Consider the following 15,800-nt stretch of genomic DNA (forward strand, 5'->3'; position numbering starts at 1 on the left):
AGACCTGGACAATGAAGATGTCACATTTTGTTCAGGGAATGGTGAATTAAGTGTGGCAGGAATGCTTTGTAGAGACAGTAGTCTGCTTGTATGGAATTTTGCCTGAGAGACCTGACTACAGTTTCTAATTTTTTCATGTTATCATCCATCACAGTCCTTGTCAGATAGTTTGGAATAGGTATAATGATCACAATAACACCAAGCATAGTATTTCAGTAATTCTCACAGAATCACAGGTAGGTGCCACAGTTATCCCCATTTTATGAATGAAGTGATCAAGACGTAGGAATAATGAGTGATTTGCTCAAGCTCACCTGGATATTAAGACTGAGTCAAATGTTGGGTCTGGTCTGACTTTAATGCTTGCTTTGTTCATGAGCACCACATATTGCCTCTCCTATGCATTTAAGCAGGTAGACAGGTGACAGAAAAGCCCGTGTTTGTCTCTACTCACACACTTCCGACTGAGCGTATGTATGGAGTTTCTACACCAAATTCTCCAGTGCTCTGGATATTAACTGGCTATCCCATGATTTTATTCTGATACTACCTGGACTTAGCACAGACTCCACAAATTAGGGGCTCAGTCCCACGAGACTGTCCTCACTTCAGATGCCAGTGGCAAGTCCTAGGTTGTCACCTGTACTTTTGACCAACCTGTTACAAATCAGGGGTTCCCATAACTCTCTTCTTGGGTTTAATAATTTGCTAGAACAGTTTACAGAACTCAGAGAAACAGTTTATTTTCTTTTTTTCTGAGAGAGACGGTCTTATTTTGTTGCCCAGGCTGGTGTGCTATATTTCTTTTCTTTTTTTTTTGAGACAGAATCTCCCTGTGTCATCCAGGCTGGGGTGCGATGATGTATCATAGCTTATTATAGCTTTGACCTCCTGAGATCAAGCGATTCTCCCACCTCAGCCTCCGAAGTAGCTGGGACTACACATGCATGTCACCCATGCCTAGCTCATTTTTGTAGTCGGTGTTTCACCATGTTGGCCAGATGGGGTCTTGTTGTGTTGCCCAGGCTGGCCACAAATTCCTGGGCTCAAGTGATCCTCCCACCTCATCCTTGTAGAGATGGGATTTACTTTATGTCGCCCAGGCTGATGTCAAACTCCTGGGCTAAATCGATTGTCTCACCTCAGCTTATCAAGTAGCTGGGACTACAGGCACACACCACCATGTCGGGCTAATATTTATTTTTATTTTTTTCTAGAGGTGGGTCTCACTATGTTGTTCATGCTAGTTTCAAACTTCGGGCCTCAAGTGTTCCTCCTGCCTTGACCTCCCAAAGTGTTGGGATTATGGGTGGTAGCCACCATGCCCAGCAATCGCAGGGTCTTTATGAAAGAAAGAGGGTAGGAGATTCAGAAGTGGAGCAGGAGATGTGGTGATGGAAGCAGAGGTAAGAGAGGGAGATTTGAAGATGCTTCACTTCTGGCTTTGAAGATGGAGTCGGGGCCATGATCCAAGGAATGGGAGTGGCTTCTAGAAGGTGAAAAAGCCAAGGGAGCACTTCAGAGTCTCCAGAAGGAATGCAGCCCTGCTGACACCTTGACTTTAGCCTTAATAGACCTAGTTTATGTTTCTGGCCCCCAGAACTGTAAGATGGTACATTTGTGGTGTTTTAAGCCACTGAATGTAGAAAACTGCAAACTATATTGCAGCAGCAAGAAGAAATGAACATGAAGCCAGGCATGATGGCTCATGCCAGTAATCCCAGCACTTTAGGAATTTAGGCAGGAGGATTACTTGAGGCCAGGAGTTCAAGACCAGCCTGGGCAACATAGTAAGACCCTGTCTCTACAAAAAATGAAAAAATTGGCCAGGCATGGTGGCTCACGCCTGTAATTCCAGCACTTTGGGAGACCGAAGTGGGCAGATCACCTGAGGTCAGGAGTTCGAGAGCAGCCTGGCCACATTGCGAAACCCTGTCTCTACTAAAAATACACAAATTAGCTGGGCATGGTGGCACGCACCTGTAATCCCAGCTACTTGGGAGGCTGAGGCAGGAGAATCACGTGAATCTGGGAGGTGGAGGTGGCAGTGAGCTGGGATTCCACCATTGCACTCCAGCCTGGGCAAGAAGAGTGAAACTCTGTCTCAAAATAAAATAAAATAAAATAAAATACTAAAAAAATTAGCCAGGCATGATGGCATGAACCTGTAGTCTCAGCTACTCGGGAGGCTGAGGTGGGAGGATTGCTTGAGCCTGGAAATTTGAGGTTGCAGTGAGCTGTGATTGTGTCAGTGCACTCCAACCTTGGTGACAGTGAGATCTTGAAAAAAAGAAGGCAGAAAGTAAAGAAGAAATGAGCATGGTGGGCATGGGGACAGATGGCAATGTTAAATATTACGGTCAGGGGTGGCCTTCTAAATGAAAATTGAGCAAAGACTTGGAGGGGAAGGAGCTGGCCAAGGTGCTGAGGGAAGAGGATTGTAGGCAGAAACAACAGAATAAAGTGTCCGAGGTGTGTCTGAGGCTCTGGAAGGAGGCCAGTGGAGCAGAAGGAGAGAGGGAGAGAATTAGGGGACGGGGCCAGGGAGTTGCTGGGTGGGGATCAGTACAGATCACGTAAGCCCTGGGAGGTTATTGCTGGGGCTTTGGCTTTGACTCTGACTCAGATGGGAACTGCAGGAGGGTTCTAAGCAGAGAGGCGACATGATCTGTCTCCCAGTTTAAAAGCATTCTCTGGCTGCTGAGTTGAGAAAGACTGTGGGAAGATTTGGGTAGAAGCATGGGGGCCAAGTTATGGCAACATCCAGGTGGGAGATGATTTTGGTCCTGACCAGGGTCATGGTGGTGTAGAGAGATGGTCAGAGGGGAGAAGTAGGGGAGGAGGCCAGGGAGTTGCTGGGTGGGGATCTTTAGTGTGTGTTGAAGACAGTCAACAGGATTTCCTGACAGACTGGATGTGAGAGAAGGCAGAGGTCAAGGTTGAGTTTGATTCTTACTGAATTATTAAGTAATTGAAAAAAACACTACTGCCTTTCCCAATCCTAGCAAGTACGGGATGCTAGATTAAAGAAATCTCTTCAAGTTCATTGCAGTGGCTCATGTCTGTAGTCCCAGCTGTTTGGGAAGCAGAGATGGGAGTATCTTTTAAGGGCAGGAGTTCAAGACCAGCCTGGGCAACACAGCAAGATCTGCTCTTTACAAAAATATTTTTCAAAATTAAATAAATGTAGCTAGGCATGGTGATGTGTACTTGTAGTTTCAGCTACTCAGGAGGCTGAGGTGGGCAGATCTCTTGAGGTCAGGAGTTTGAGGCCAGCTTGGGCAACATAACAAGACCCTCACTCTACAACAAAATTAAAAAAATAGCCAGGCATGGTGGCACTCAACTGTAGTACCAGCTGCTGGGGAGCTGAGGCAGGGAGATGGCTTGAAGCCAGGAGGTTGAGGCTGCAGTGAGCTGTAAGTGCACAGCTGCACTCTAGTCTGGGTGACAGAGCAGAACCTGTATCACAGTACAAATAAAAAAATGAAATCTCAAGTCAGAGCCTTTCAGCTCTACAACCCTTGCAAACCCTGAGCCATGCAGTAGGGTTTGCATCGCTGGGAATGAGGAGACCCGTGCCCAGTGTTGTTGCCTGACTAATCAGTGTTTTAAGCATTTATTAATCAGGGTGGGCGCGGTGGCTCACGCCTGTAATCCCAGCACTTCAGGAGACCCTGGTGGGTGCATCACCTGAGGTCAGGAGTTCAAGACCAGCCTTGCCAACATGGCTAAACCCTGTCTCTACTGACAAAATACAATAATTAGCCGGGCATGGTAGTGGGTGCCTGTAATCCCAGCTACTTGGGAGGCTGAGGTAGGAGAATCGCTTGAGCCTGGGAGGCGGAGGTTGCAGTGAGCTGAGATTACGCCACTTCACTCCAGCCTGGGCGAAAGAGCGAGTATTATATCAACATGTAATGGTTTTATTATTAATATGTAATGAATGTTAAATATTTTAAGAATCTTGTATTGTATCAACATGTAATGGCTTTATATGTGAATATTTTTAAAATTCTGTCTTATTTTCTAGTTTTAATATACTTATTTATATAAAGAAATAGTCTTAGAGGTCTTTAATAAAGTTAAAAAATGTAAAGACATCCTAGACCCCAAAAGATTGAGAACTTCTAGTTTAGAAATATTCAGAATAAGCCACGTACAACTTGCTACTTGAACTATTTTTTTTCTTTGTTTTTTATTTTAGGAGATGAGGTCTCACCCTGTCGCCCAGGCTGGAGTACAGTAGTACTATCACAACTCACTGCAGTCTTGAGCTCCTGGGCTAAGGATCCTCCTGCCTGAGCCTCCTGAGTAGCTGGGACTATAGGTATACATGACGACACTTGGCTAATTTTTAAATTGTTTTGTGGACATGGGGTCTCACTTTGTTGGCCTGGCTGGTGTCAAACTTCTGGCCTTAAGTAACCCTTTCACCCCTGCCTCCCATCCTAGAGGTATGAGCTGCCACAACGAGCACTTGTTCAATTTTCTAAACAAATAAAACATTTCTAAAGTAAGGCTGTAGGATGATGGCAGGAAGATAAAAATAGAAAAACAGAAGAATAAGTTCAGATGACTTACACATATTCTTTTGACAGCAAGAAGAACTTTTAGTATATACATTCCTTGCAAACGAACATAAGGCAAATAAACAGTGTTGTATAGGAACGTCAACACACACTACAATATTCCCACTTTGCTGACATGAGTTATGGAAATTTTGTGGTTTACTTGAGTATCGCTATCAGTATTTTGCTTCTCTGATCATTTTTATGAACTTCCTCATCTGTTAACTTCTCTCCAAGGTATGTCATATCGTGACATACTGCTGCTGCACAAACATGGCCAGTGTCTTCCTCTTAAACATGTTGAATGCTTTCTTAATTTCTTTTACCCTCTGTCTCTGTGTTTTGCATTTTTCTTACCTTTATTGTCAGAAACTCGAGAAAGTCAGTCATACTAATTTATCGCCATTTGCTTTATTAATTTATACTTTTCTTATACGGAATTTTGCCCAACAGGCCTCATTACAATTTCTAACCTGTTTTGTTTTATTTTGTTTTTTTCTGAGGCAGAGTCTCGTTCTGTTGTCCAGTCTGGAGTGTAGTAGTGCTATCACAGTTGACTGCAGCCTCAACCTCCCAGGCTCAAGCAATCCTCCCGTCTCAGCCTCCCACGTGGCTGAGACTATAGGTGCTTGCCACTGTGCCCAACTAATATTTGGAATTTTCCTATACGTGGGTTCCAGAGGGATGACGGCGAAACGTGAGTAAGCATGGATTTTGGTATATGCAGAGATGGGGGGCTGGAACTAATTCTGTCTGTATACCGAGGGACGACTGTATATGTTTTTACAATTATGCTGTAGGACACATAGTATTACATAGCCTTGAAAATAATAATTTTTAACTGAGTGGAGTAATGATAATATTGATAAAAGTAGCAGCTGGCCAGGTGTGGTGGCTTAACACCAGTAATCACAACACTTTGGGAGGCTGAGGCAGGAGGATGGCTTGAGGCCAAGAGTTTGAGACAGGCCTTGGAAACAAAGGGAGTCACCATCCCTACAGAAAAATACATGAATTAACCTAGTGTGGTGGCATGTTCCTGTAGTCCCAGCTACTTGGGAGGCTGAGGTGGGAGGATCGCTTGAGCCCAGGGAGGCTGAGACTGCAGTGAGTCATGATCAGGCCTCTGCACTCCAGCCTGGGTGACAGAGTGAGATACTGTCTCAAAACAAAAAAGTAGCAGCTAACATCAACTGAGCTTTTACCAGTTGCCTGTTAATACCATGGTTTAATTTCTTATAACTGTTTCTTATTTCACTTAACCACTCTGTCTTCCGTTACTCCCAGATTTTCACTGTGTTTGTACAGATGACCTTTGTTTAGATTGAATTGTCTCCCCAAGGTATTTGCAGAAGTAAGATTACTGTGAGTCATGGTGAATGGACATTCTCATTACCCTTGATGTAAATTGACAAGGTTTTGGGTGCCTCCCAGCTATAATCTCAGCACTTTGGGAGGCTAAGACAGGAGGATTGCTTGATGCCAAGAGTTGGAGGAGGCAGTTTGGCAGTATGGTGAGACCCTGTCTCTATTATTTTAAAAAATTGTCAAGCTTTACCCTGGAAGGCTTATATACAATTTAAACACCCCTCATAGTATAAGAAAGTGCCCATTTCACTGCATCTTTGCCAGCACAGGGTATTAAAATTTAATGTCATTTTTTGTTTTTTTAAATTGGTAAAAGACCTCATATTACTTTACTTGTCACATTTCTACATCTTTCCTTAGCTTATTAGCTCTATTTCTTTTCTGTCTGTAAATGGTTGTTGTTGTTTTGTTCTTTGAGACAGGGTCTTGCTCTGTCACCCAGGCTTGACTGTAGTGGCATAATCATGACTCACTGCAGCCTTGATCTCCCAGGATCAAACTTCAGCTTCCTGAGTAGCTGAGACTACAAGTGTGCACCACCACTCCCAGCTAATTTTTTTCTTTTTTTGAATAGAGACAGGGTCTCACTGTGTTGTCCAGACCGGTCTCTAGCTCCTGGCCTTAAGCAGTCCTCCTGTGTTAGCTTCTCAAATTGCTGGAATTTTGGGTATGAGCCACCATGCCTGGCCTGGGCTAGTCCTGATTTCTCTAGAGTTCTCTTTACTTTGTGCTAGCCAGTCTCTCATTATGCTGTTCCCCCGTTACAATGAATAATTCTCTGGATTAAATTTTACCACTTTAAACTTTTGAGTGGTTTATGTCTCCTGATTGGACTCTGACTAATATGCTCGGAAGGGTCCCAGGAGATAAACTCACACAGATGGGATTTGGGCATAGGTTTGATTTTCCAAGGGACAGTGCTGAGTTCCTTGCCAATGGGAAATGGGATGCTGGTGATTTCTGGTAAGTGACCTCACAGTGACTCAAGCTACCACTTACTGTTGATTGTGATGAAATGCCAACTGAGGCACATGCCTTGGGAGCTAAGTGGTTGCTGCAGTTGACCGCTGTGAAGACTGGTGTGGGAAGGGTCCTTTTGGATGCACTTGAGCGGGGGTCCCCAACCCCTGAGCCATGGAGCTGTAAGGAGCCACACAACAGGAGGTGAGTGGTAGTGAGTGAGGGAAGCTTCATCTGTATTTACAGCCACTCCCCTTTGCTCACATTCCCGCCTGAGCTCCACCTTCTCTCAGGTCAGCAGCAGCATTAGATTCTCATAGGAGCACGCACCCTGTTGTGAACCGTGCATGCGAGGCATCTAGGTTGTGCTGTCCCTATGAGAATCTAATGCCTAATGATCTGTCACTTTCTCCCGTCACGCTCAGATGGGACCATCTAGTCGCAGGAAAACAAGCTTAACATGCCCACTGATTCTACATTATGGTGAGTTCTATAATTACTTTCCTATATATCACAATTTAATAATGGAAATAAAGTACCTAATATATGTAACATACTTGAATCTTTTGGCCCAGGTCTTGCCTCCCAGCAGCCTCTGCAGCCTCTCCAGGCCCCAAGCTTTCTCCAGTCGGCCTCTACAGACCAAGCTCATGACTCACAGTGGTCTATTTAGGCCCGTACCCTACCTCACAGCGGTCTCCGCGGATAAAGCTACTGCCTCACAACAGCCTCCACAGGCCCAGCTCCATCGTTACCACGGCCTCTTTAGAGCCAGCTCCTGCCTCCCAGTCTTCTCTCCAGGCCCAGAACTTTCTCAAGTCGACCTCACCAGACCTAGCTCCTGCCTCTCATTGCCCTCCCAAGGGCCAGCTTTTGCCTCACGGCCACCTTCCGAGACCCAGCTCCTGTTTTACAGTGGCCTCATGAGGCCCATCTTCTGACTCCCGGCAGCCTGTACAGGCCCAGCTCCTGCCTTACAATGGCCTCTTTAGTCCCAGCTCCTGCCTCTTTGCAGGAGGCCCAAATGTCCTCAACTCCAGGCCACAAAATCCAGGCCCAAAATGTCCACAAGTCGGCCTCTGAAGGCCCCGCTCCTGCCTTTCGTTGGCCTCTCCAGGCCCAGCTGCTGTCCCCAGGTGACCTCTACAGGCTGCACTTTTACTTCTGGCTGTGCCTGGAGGCCCAACTCCTGCCTCAGAACAACCTCTTTTGGCTCAGCTCCTGCCCAGTTCCTGGTGGCCTTTGAAGGCCCAAAAGTGCCTCAAGTCAAGCTTTCCAGGCCCACCCTCTGCCTCCCAATGGCCTGGACAGGCCCAGCTCCTACGTAACAATGGCCTCTCCAGGCCCAGCTTTTGCCTCACTGACATGTTCTCCAAACAAGCTCCTACCTGCCTCCCGGCCAGCTCGATGGGCCCAGATCCTGCCTCACAGTAACCTCGTTAGGCCCAGCTCATGCCTCACTGTGGCCTGTCCAGGCCCAGGTCCTGCCCCCCGACAGGCTGTCCGTGCCCAAAACTTCCTCAAGTCAGCCTCTCCAGTCACAGCTCCTGCCCAACATTGGCCTCTTTAGGCAGGACTCATGCCTTGATGGCCTCTCCAGGCCCAGCTCCTGCATCCTGGCAGCTTCTCTAGACCAAGAACTTTCTCAGGTCTGCCATTCCAGGCCCAACTCCTGCCTCCCGTCAGCCTCCATAGGCTCAACCTCTGCCTCGCAGGAGACTTTCCTGGCCACCTAGGCCAAGCTCCTGCCTTTCAGCAGCCTCTACAGGCCCAGCTCCTGCCTCTCAATGACCTCTCTAGAGCAAGCTCATGCCTCACAGCGGCCATTCTGGCTCGACTTTTGCCTGTCGGCAGCATCTCCAGGCCCAGAACTTCCTCAAGTGGGCCTCTTCAGGCTCAGCTCTTCCTCCTGACTGCATCTCCAGGCCCGTCTCCTACGTCACAACAACCTCTTTCAGCTCAGCTCTTGCCCAGCTCCTGGCAGCCTTTATGGGCCCAAAGCTTTCTCACATCAGGTTCTCTAGCACAACCTGCCTCCCAGCAGCTTAAATAGGTCCAGCTCCTGCGTGACCATGGCCTCTCCAGGCTCAGCTCTTGCTTAACGGGGTCCGTCCTTGGCCAAGTTCCTGCCTGCCTCCCAGCAGGCTCGAAAGGCCCAGCTCCTGCCCCCGACAGTCTCTCCAGACCAAAATCTTCCTCAAGTCAGCCTCTACAGGCTGGTCTCTTGCCTCACACTGGCCTCTCCAGGCCCAGCTCCTGCATCTTGGCAGCCTCTCCAGGCCCAGCTCTTGCCTCGTGGCAGCTGCCCCAGGCCAAGTTTCTGACTGCCTGCCAGCAGCCTCAACAGGCACAGCTCCTCCCTCACACTGGCCTGTTTAGGTCCAACTCCTGACTGTCAGGCCCTATCCAGGCCCAGTGCCTGCCTTCTGACTGACTCTTGAAGCCCAAAACTTCCTCAAATCAGCCTTTTTAGGCCCACCTTCTGTCTACTGTCGGACTCTACAGGCCAGCCTCTGCCTCACAGTGGACCCTGCAGACCCAGATCATGTCTTATTGTGGCATTCTCAGGTGAAGATCCTGCCCTTTGGCAGCTTCTACAGGGCCATCTCCTGCTTTGCAATGGCCTCTTTAGGCCAAGCTCATGCCCCATGGTGACTTTTCCAGGCACAGATTTTGCTTTTTGCAGCCTGTCCAGGCCCAGAATATCCTGAACTTGGCATCTCTGGGATGAGCTCATTCTCCCGGCTGCACCTACAGGCCCATTTCCTGCCTCAAAACAACTTCCTTTGGCCCAACTCCTGCCGAGCTGCTGGCAGCCTCTGTAGGCCACAGACTTCTTAATGTAAAGCTTTCCAGGCCCACCTTCGGCCTCCCGGCAGCCTCAGCAATCAAACTATTCCCTCATGGCAGCTACAAAAAGCCAAGTTTCTCCCTGCCTCACGGAATCCTCCAAAAACAGCATTTGCCTCACGGCAGCCTCCTCAGGCCACAAATCTGCCTGTCTGCCAGCAGTCTTGACAAGTCCAGCTGATGCCTCACAATGGCCCCTTTAGGCCCAGCTCATGCCAAAAGATGGACTCTCCAGGCATAGCTCTTGCCTCCTGGCAGCCTCTGCAGGCCCCAATTCTCTAAAAGTTGCCCTCTCCCAACCCAGCTCCTACCTCACGAGGTCAGCCTACAGAGGCCCAAACTCTACCACACAGTGGCCCTTCCAGGCCCACCAGATCATGGCCTCCTCAGGTGAAACTCCTGCCTCACAATGGCCTCTGTAGGCCAAGCTCACATCTCCCGGTGGCCTTTCCTAGCTTTACTTTTGCTTTTTGACGCATACTCCAGGCCCAAAACTTCCTCCATTCAGCCTGTCCAGGCCAAGGTCTTCCTCCCAAAGGCCTCTGCAGTCCCAAATCGTCCTGAAGTCAGCCTCTGCAGGCCCAGGTCCTGCCTCCCAGTGCTGTGTAGGTCAAACTAATGCCTCACAGCAGACTTTCCAGGCCAAGCGTTTGCTTTTGTGCATCGTCTCCATGCCCTTAAATTACTCCAGTCGGTCTTTCCAGGCCCAGCTCTTCCTCCCAGCAGCCAAATTGTCCTCAATTTGCCCTCTCCAGGACCAACTCCTGTCTTCTGGTGGCTTCTGCAGGCTAAAATTGACCTCACGTCAGCCTCTCTAGGCCTGGCTCTTGCCTCTAAGTAGACTCTCCCAGGTGCACAACTGCCTGAAGTTAGCCTCTCCAGGCCCAACTCCTGCCTCCCAGTGGACTCTTCAGGACCAGCTCATTCTACATAATGGATTTTACAGGCCCAGTTTTTCCCTGTTGATGGCTTCCCAAGGCCCAGAACGTCCTCAAATCGGACTCTCCAGACCCATTTGCTGCCACATGGTGGTCTCTCCTGGCCCAGATCTTCTTCCCGGCTGTGTTTATACGCTCAATCCAACCAGACAACAACCTCTGTGGATGTCCCTTTTGCCAAGCTCCTGACGGCCTATATAGGCCCAAAACTTCCTCAACGCAAGCTCACCAGGACAAATTCCACCCACATGGGGGACTCTGCAGGCCCAAACCATCCTGAAGTTGGATCGTCCAGGTCTAGCTACTGCCTCCTGATGACCTTTGCAGGCCCAGACTCTGTCTCATGGCAACCTCGACAGGCCAAGGTCTTCCACCGGCTGCATATACAGGCCCAACTCCTGCCTCTGAAAACACAACTTTTGTTTCAGCTCCTGCATATATCCTGCCAGCGTCTTTAGGCCAGATACTGTTTCCAATCAAGCTCTTTCGGCCTCCGCAGTCCAGAGGTGCTCCTGACTTGCGGCAGTTTCGACAGGCACCACTCCTGCCTTCCAGTGGCCGCTTTAGGCCCCGCTCATTCCTCTCGGGGAATGGCCTTTCCAGGCCCACTCTTTGCCTTCTGGCGGCCTCTCCAGGCCCGAAACTTCCTCAGGCCGGCCTCTCCAGGCCAAGTTGTGGCCTCCCGGCCTCCCGTCCAGGCCCAGCTCCTCCTGCTCCCGGCTGCGGTCACAGACCCAGCCCCGGCCTCACAACAACCTCTTTGGACTCGGCTCCTGACCAGCTCCCGCTCCGCGGCCTTTGTAGGCCCTAAACGTCCTGAGGCCGGGCCCCACGGTGGCCTGTCCGGGCCCAGCTCCTGCCCTCCGACGGCGTCTCCATGCCCCAGACTTCCTCCAGCCAGGCTCTCCAGGCCCAGCTCCTCCTCCCAGCGGCCTCTGCGGCCCACGCTGGCCTTGAGTCGGCCTCTCCAGGGCTCGCTCCTGCTCCTGGCGGCCCCTGCGGGCACAACTCGTCGCCCAGTCGGCCTCCGCCGGCCCAGATCCTGCCTCTCCGTGGCCTCTCCAGCTGCCAGACGTCCTCAGGTCAGCCTCTCCAGGCCCAGCTCCTCCTGCCTGCTACTGGCCTCTTGAGGCCCAGCATCGCTCACGCCTCTGGGCGGTCTCCTCAGGCCCAGGACTTGACCTCCAGTGGGCCTCGCCAGGCCCAACCTCCCGCCTCCCGAAGGCCTGCAGAGGCCCAGCCTCTGCCTCGAGCGGACTCTCCACGCCCAGCTCTCGCCTGACTGCGGCCTCCCCAGGCCAGAGCTCCTCCTGCCTTTCGGCAGCTCCGCCGGGCCCCGCTCCTGCCTCCCAGTGGCCTCACTAGGCCCCGCGCATTCGTCACGGGGAACGGCCTTTCCAGGCCCAGCCTTTGCCTTTTGGCGGCCTCTGCAGGCCCCAAACTTCCTCAGACCGGCCTCTCCAGGCCCCGTTGTGTCCTACCGGTCTCCCGTCCAGGCCCAGCTTCTCCTGTTCCCGGCTGCGGCCGCGGGCCCAGCCCCGGCGTCACGACAACCTCTTTGGACTCGGCTCCGGCCCAGCTCCCGCTCCGCGGCCTTTGTAGGCCCCAAACGTCCTGAAGCAGGGCCCCACGGTGGCCTCTCTGGGCCCGGCTCCTGCCCTCCGACGGCGTCTCCACGCCCCAGACTTCAGCCAGCCTCTCCAGGCCCAGCTCCTCCTCCCGGCGGACTCTGCAGGCCCACGCTGGCCTCGAATCGGCCTCTCCAGGGCTCGCTCCTGATCCCGGAGGCACTTGCGGGCCCAACTCGTCGCCCAGTCGGCCTCCGCCGGCCCAGCTCCTGACTCTCCGCGGCCTCTCCAGCTGCCAGACTTCCTCAGGTCACCCTCTCCAGGCCCAGCTCCTCCTGCCTGCCACTGGTCTCTTGAGGCCCAGCCCTGCTCACACCTCTGGGCGGCCTCCTCAGGCCCAGGACTTGACATCGAGTGGGCCTCGCCAGGCCCAGCCTCCTGCCTCCCGAAGGCCTGCACGGGCCCAGCCTCTGCCTCCCAGCGGACTCTCCACACCCAGCTGTCGCCTGACTGCGGCCTGCCGAGGCCAGAGCTCCTCCGGCCTTTCAGCAGCTCCGGCAGGCCCTGCTTCTTTCTCACAGTGGCCTCACTAGGCCCCGCGCATTTGTCACGGGGAACGGCCTTTCCAGGCCCAGCCTTTGCCTTTTGGCGGCCTCACCAGGCCCCGACCTTCCTCAGGCCGGCCTCTAAAGGCCCAGATGCGGCCTCCCGGCCTCCCGTCCCGGCCCAGCTCCTCCTGCTCACGGCTGCGGCCCCCGGCCCAGCCCCGGCCTCATGACAACCTCTTTGGACTGGGCTCCGGCCCAGCTCCCGCACCGCGGCCTTTGTAGGCCCCAAACGTCCTGAAGCCAGGCCCCACGGTGGCCTCTCTGGGCCCGGCTCCTGCCTTCCGACGGCGTCTCCACGGCCCAGACTTCCTCCAGCCAGCCTCTCCAGGCCCAGCTCCTCCTCCCGGCGGCCTCTGCAGGCCCACACTGGCCTCGAGTCGGCCTCTCCAGGGCTCGCTCCTGCTCCCGGCGGCCCCTGCGGGCCCAACTCGTCGCCCAGTAGGTCTCTGCCGGCCCAGCTCCTGCCTCTCCGCGGCCTCTCCAGCGGCCAGACTTCCTCAGGTCAGCCTCTCCAGGCCCAGCTCCTCCTGCCTGCCACTGGACCCTTAGGGCTAGCCCCGCTCACGCCTCTGGGAGGCCTCCTCAGGCCCAGGACTTGACCTCCAGTCGGCCTCGCCAGGCCCAGCCTCCTGCCTCCTGACGGCCTGCACTGGCCCAGCCTCAGCCTCCCAGCGGACTCTCCACGCCCAGCTCTCGCCTGGCTGCGGCCTCCCTAGGCTAGAGCTACTCTTGCCTTTCGGCAGCTCCGCCGGGCCCCGCTCCTGCTTCCCAGTGGCCTTCTTAGGCCCAGCTCATTCGTCACGGGGATCGGCCTTCCCAGGCCCAGCCTTTGCCTTTTGGCGGCCTCCCCAGGCCCCGACCTTCCTCAAGCTGGGCTCTCGTGGCCCAGTTGCGGCCCCCCGGACTCCCGTCCAGGCCCAGCTCCTCCTGCTCCCGGCTGCAGCCGCCGGCTCAGCCCCGGCCTCACGACAACCTCTTTGGACTCGGCTACGGCCCAGCTCCCGCTCCGCGGCAGTTGTAGGCCCCAAACGTCCTGAAGCCGGGCCCCACGGAGGCCTGTCCGGGCCCGGCTCCTGCCCTCCCATGGCGTCTCCACGCCCCAGACTTCCTCCAGCCAGCCACTCCAGGCCCAGCTCCTCCTCCCAGCGGCCTCTGCAGGCCCACACTGGCCTCGAGTCGGCCTCTCCAGGGCTCGCTCCTTCTCCCGGCAACCCCTGCGAACCCAACTCGTCACCCACTCGGCCTCCGCCGGCCCAGCTCCTGCCTCTCCGCGGCCTCTCCAGCTGCCAGACTTCCTCAGGTCAGCCTCTCCAGACCCAGCTCCGCCTGCCTGCCCCTGGTCTCTAGAGGTTCAGCCCCGCTTACGCCTCTGGGCGGCCTCCTCAGGCCCAGGACTTGACCTCCAGTGTGCCTCGCCAGGCCCAGCCTCCTGCCTCCCGAAGGCCTGCAAAGGCCCGCCCTCTGCCTCCCAGCGGACTCTCCACGCCCAGCTCTCGACTGACTGCGGCCTCCCCAGGCCAGAGCTCCTCCTGCCTTTCGGCAGCTCCGCCGGGCCCAGCTGATGTCTCCCAGTGGCCTCACTAGGCCCCGCGCATTCGTCACGGGGAACGGCCTTTCCAGGCCCAGCCTTTGCCTTTTGGCGGCCTCTCCAGGCCCCGAACTTCCTCAGGCCGGCCTCTCCAGGCCCCGTTGCGGCCTCCCGGCCTCCTGTCCAGGCCCAGCTCCTCCTGCTCCCGGCTGCGGCCGCGGGCCCGGCTCCGGCCTCACGAAAACCTCTTTGGACTCGGCTCCGGCCCAGCCTCCGCGCCGTGGCCTTTGTAGGCCCCAAACGTCCTGAAGCCGGGCCCCACGGTGGCCTCTCCGGGTCCGTCTCCTTCCCTCCGACGGCGTCTCCACGCCCCAGACTTCCTGCAGCCACCCTCTCCAGGCCCAGCTCCTCCTCCCGGCGGCCTCTGCAGGCCCACGCTGGCCTCCAGTCGGCCTCTCCAGGGCTCGCCTCTCGTCCCGTCGGTCCCTGCGGCCCCAACTCGTCGCCCAATCGGCCTCCACCGGCCCAGTTTCTGCCTCTCTGTGGTCTCTCCAGCTGCCAGACTTCCTCCGCTCAGCCTCTCCAGGCCCAGCTCCTCCTGCCTGCCACTGGCCTCTTGAGGCCCAGCCCCGCTCACGCCTCTGGGCGGCCTCCTCAGGCCCAGGACTTGACCTCCAGTGGGCCTCGCCAGGCCCAGCCTCCTGCCACCCGAAGGCCTGCACAGGCCCAGCCTTTGCTTCCCAGTGGACTCTCCACGCCCAGTTCTCGCCTGACTGCGGCCTCACCAGGCCAGAGCTCCTCCTGCCTTTCGGCAGCTCCGCCGGGCCCCGCTCCTGCCTCCCAGTGGCCTCACTAGGCCCCGCGCATTCGTCACGGGGAACGGCCTTTCCAGGCCCAGCCTTTGCCTTTTGTCGGCCTCTCCAGGCCCCGAACTTCCTCAGGCCGGCCTCTCCAGGCCCCGTTGCAGCCTCCCGGCCTCCCGTCCAGGCCCAGCTCCTCCTGCTCCCGGCTGCAGCCGCAGGCACGGCCCCGGCCTCACGACAACCTCTGTGGACTCGGCTGCGGCCCCGCTCCTGCTCCGCGGCCTTCGTAGGCCCCTAACGTCCTGAAGCCGGGCCCAGCTCCTGCCCACGGTGGCCTCTCCGGGCCCATCTCCTGCCCTCCGGCGGCGTCTCCACGGCGCAGACTTCCTCCAGCCAGCCTCTCCAGGCCCAGCTCCTCTTCCCGGCGGCTTTTGCAGGCCCACAATGGCGACAAGTCGGCCTCTCCAGGACTCGCTGCTGCTCCCGGCGGCCCCTACTGGCCCAACTCGTTGCCCAGTCGGCCTCCGCCAGCCCAGCTCCTGCCTCTCTGCGGCCTCTCCAGCTGCCAGACTTCCTCAGGTCAGCCTCTCCAGGCCCAGCTCGTCC

General features: G+C 54.9%; 2 long non-coding RNA genes across 6 annotated transcripts in view; one reads left to right on the top strand and one right to left on the bottom strand.

The window, feature by feature from the left end:
• LOC139362892 (uncharacterized) overlaps window positions 1-5,713 on the top strand; it is a 42,640-nt gene extending 36,927 nt beyond the window's left edge. For 4 of the 5 annotated variants that reach the window (XR_011622456.1, XR_011622458.1, XR_011622459.1 and 1 more), the window contains one exon: window positions 4,208-5,713. This is a non-coding gene — a long non-coding RNA (uncharacterized lncRNA). The remainder of the gene's footprint in view (window positions 1-4,207) is intronic. The other variant, XR_011622457.1, reaches the window with a different exon arrangement.
• Window positions 1-6,953, bottom strand: part of LOC139362890 (uncharacterized) — a 63,811-nt gene extending 56,858 nt beyond the window's left edge. The window contains exon 1 of the long non-coding RNA XR_011622441.1: window positions 6,939-6,953. This is a non-coding gene — a long non-coding RNA (uncharacterized lncRNA). The remainder of the gene's footprint in view (window positions 1-6,938) is intronic.
• Between the last annotated feature and the right edge of the window lie 8,847 nt (window positions 6,954-15,800).

Source organism: Macaca nemestrina, chromosome 4, assembly GCF_043159975.1.
Source record: "Macaca nemestrina isolate mMacNem1 chromosome 4, mMacNem.hap1, whole genome shotgun sequence".
Classification (NCBI taxonomy): domain Eukaryota; kingdom Metazoa; phylum Chordata; class Mammalia; order Primates; family Cercopithecidae; genus Macaca; species Macaca nemestrina.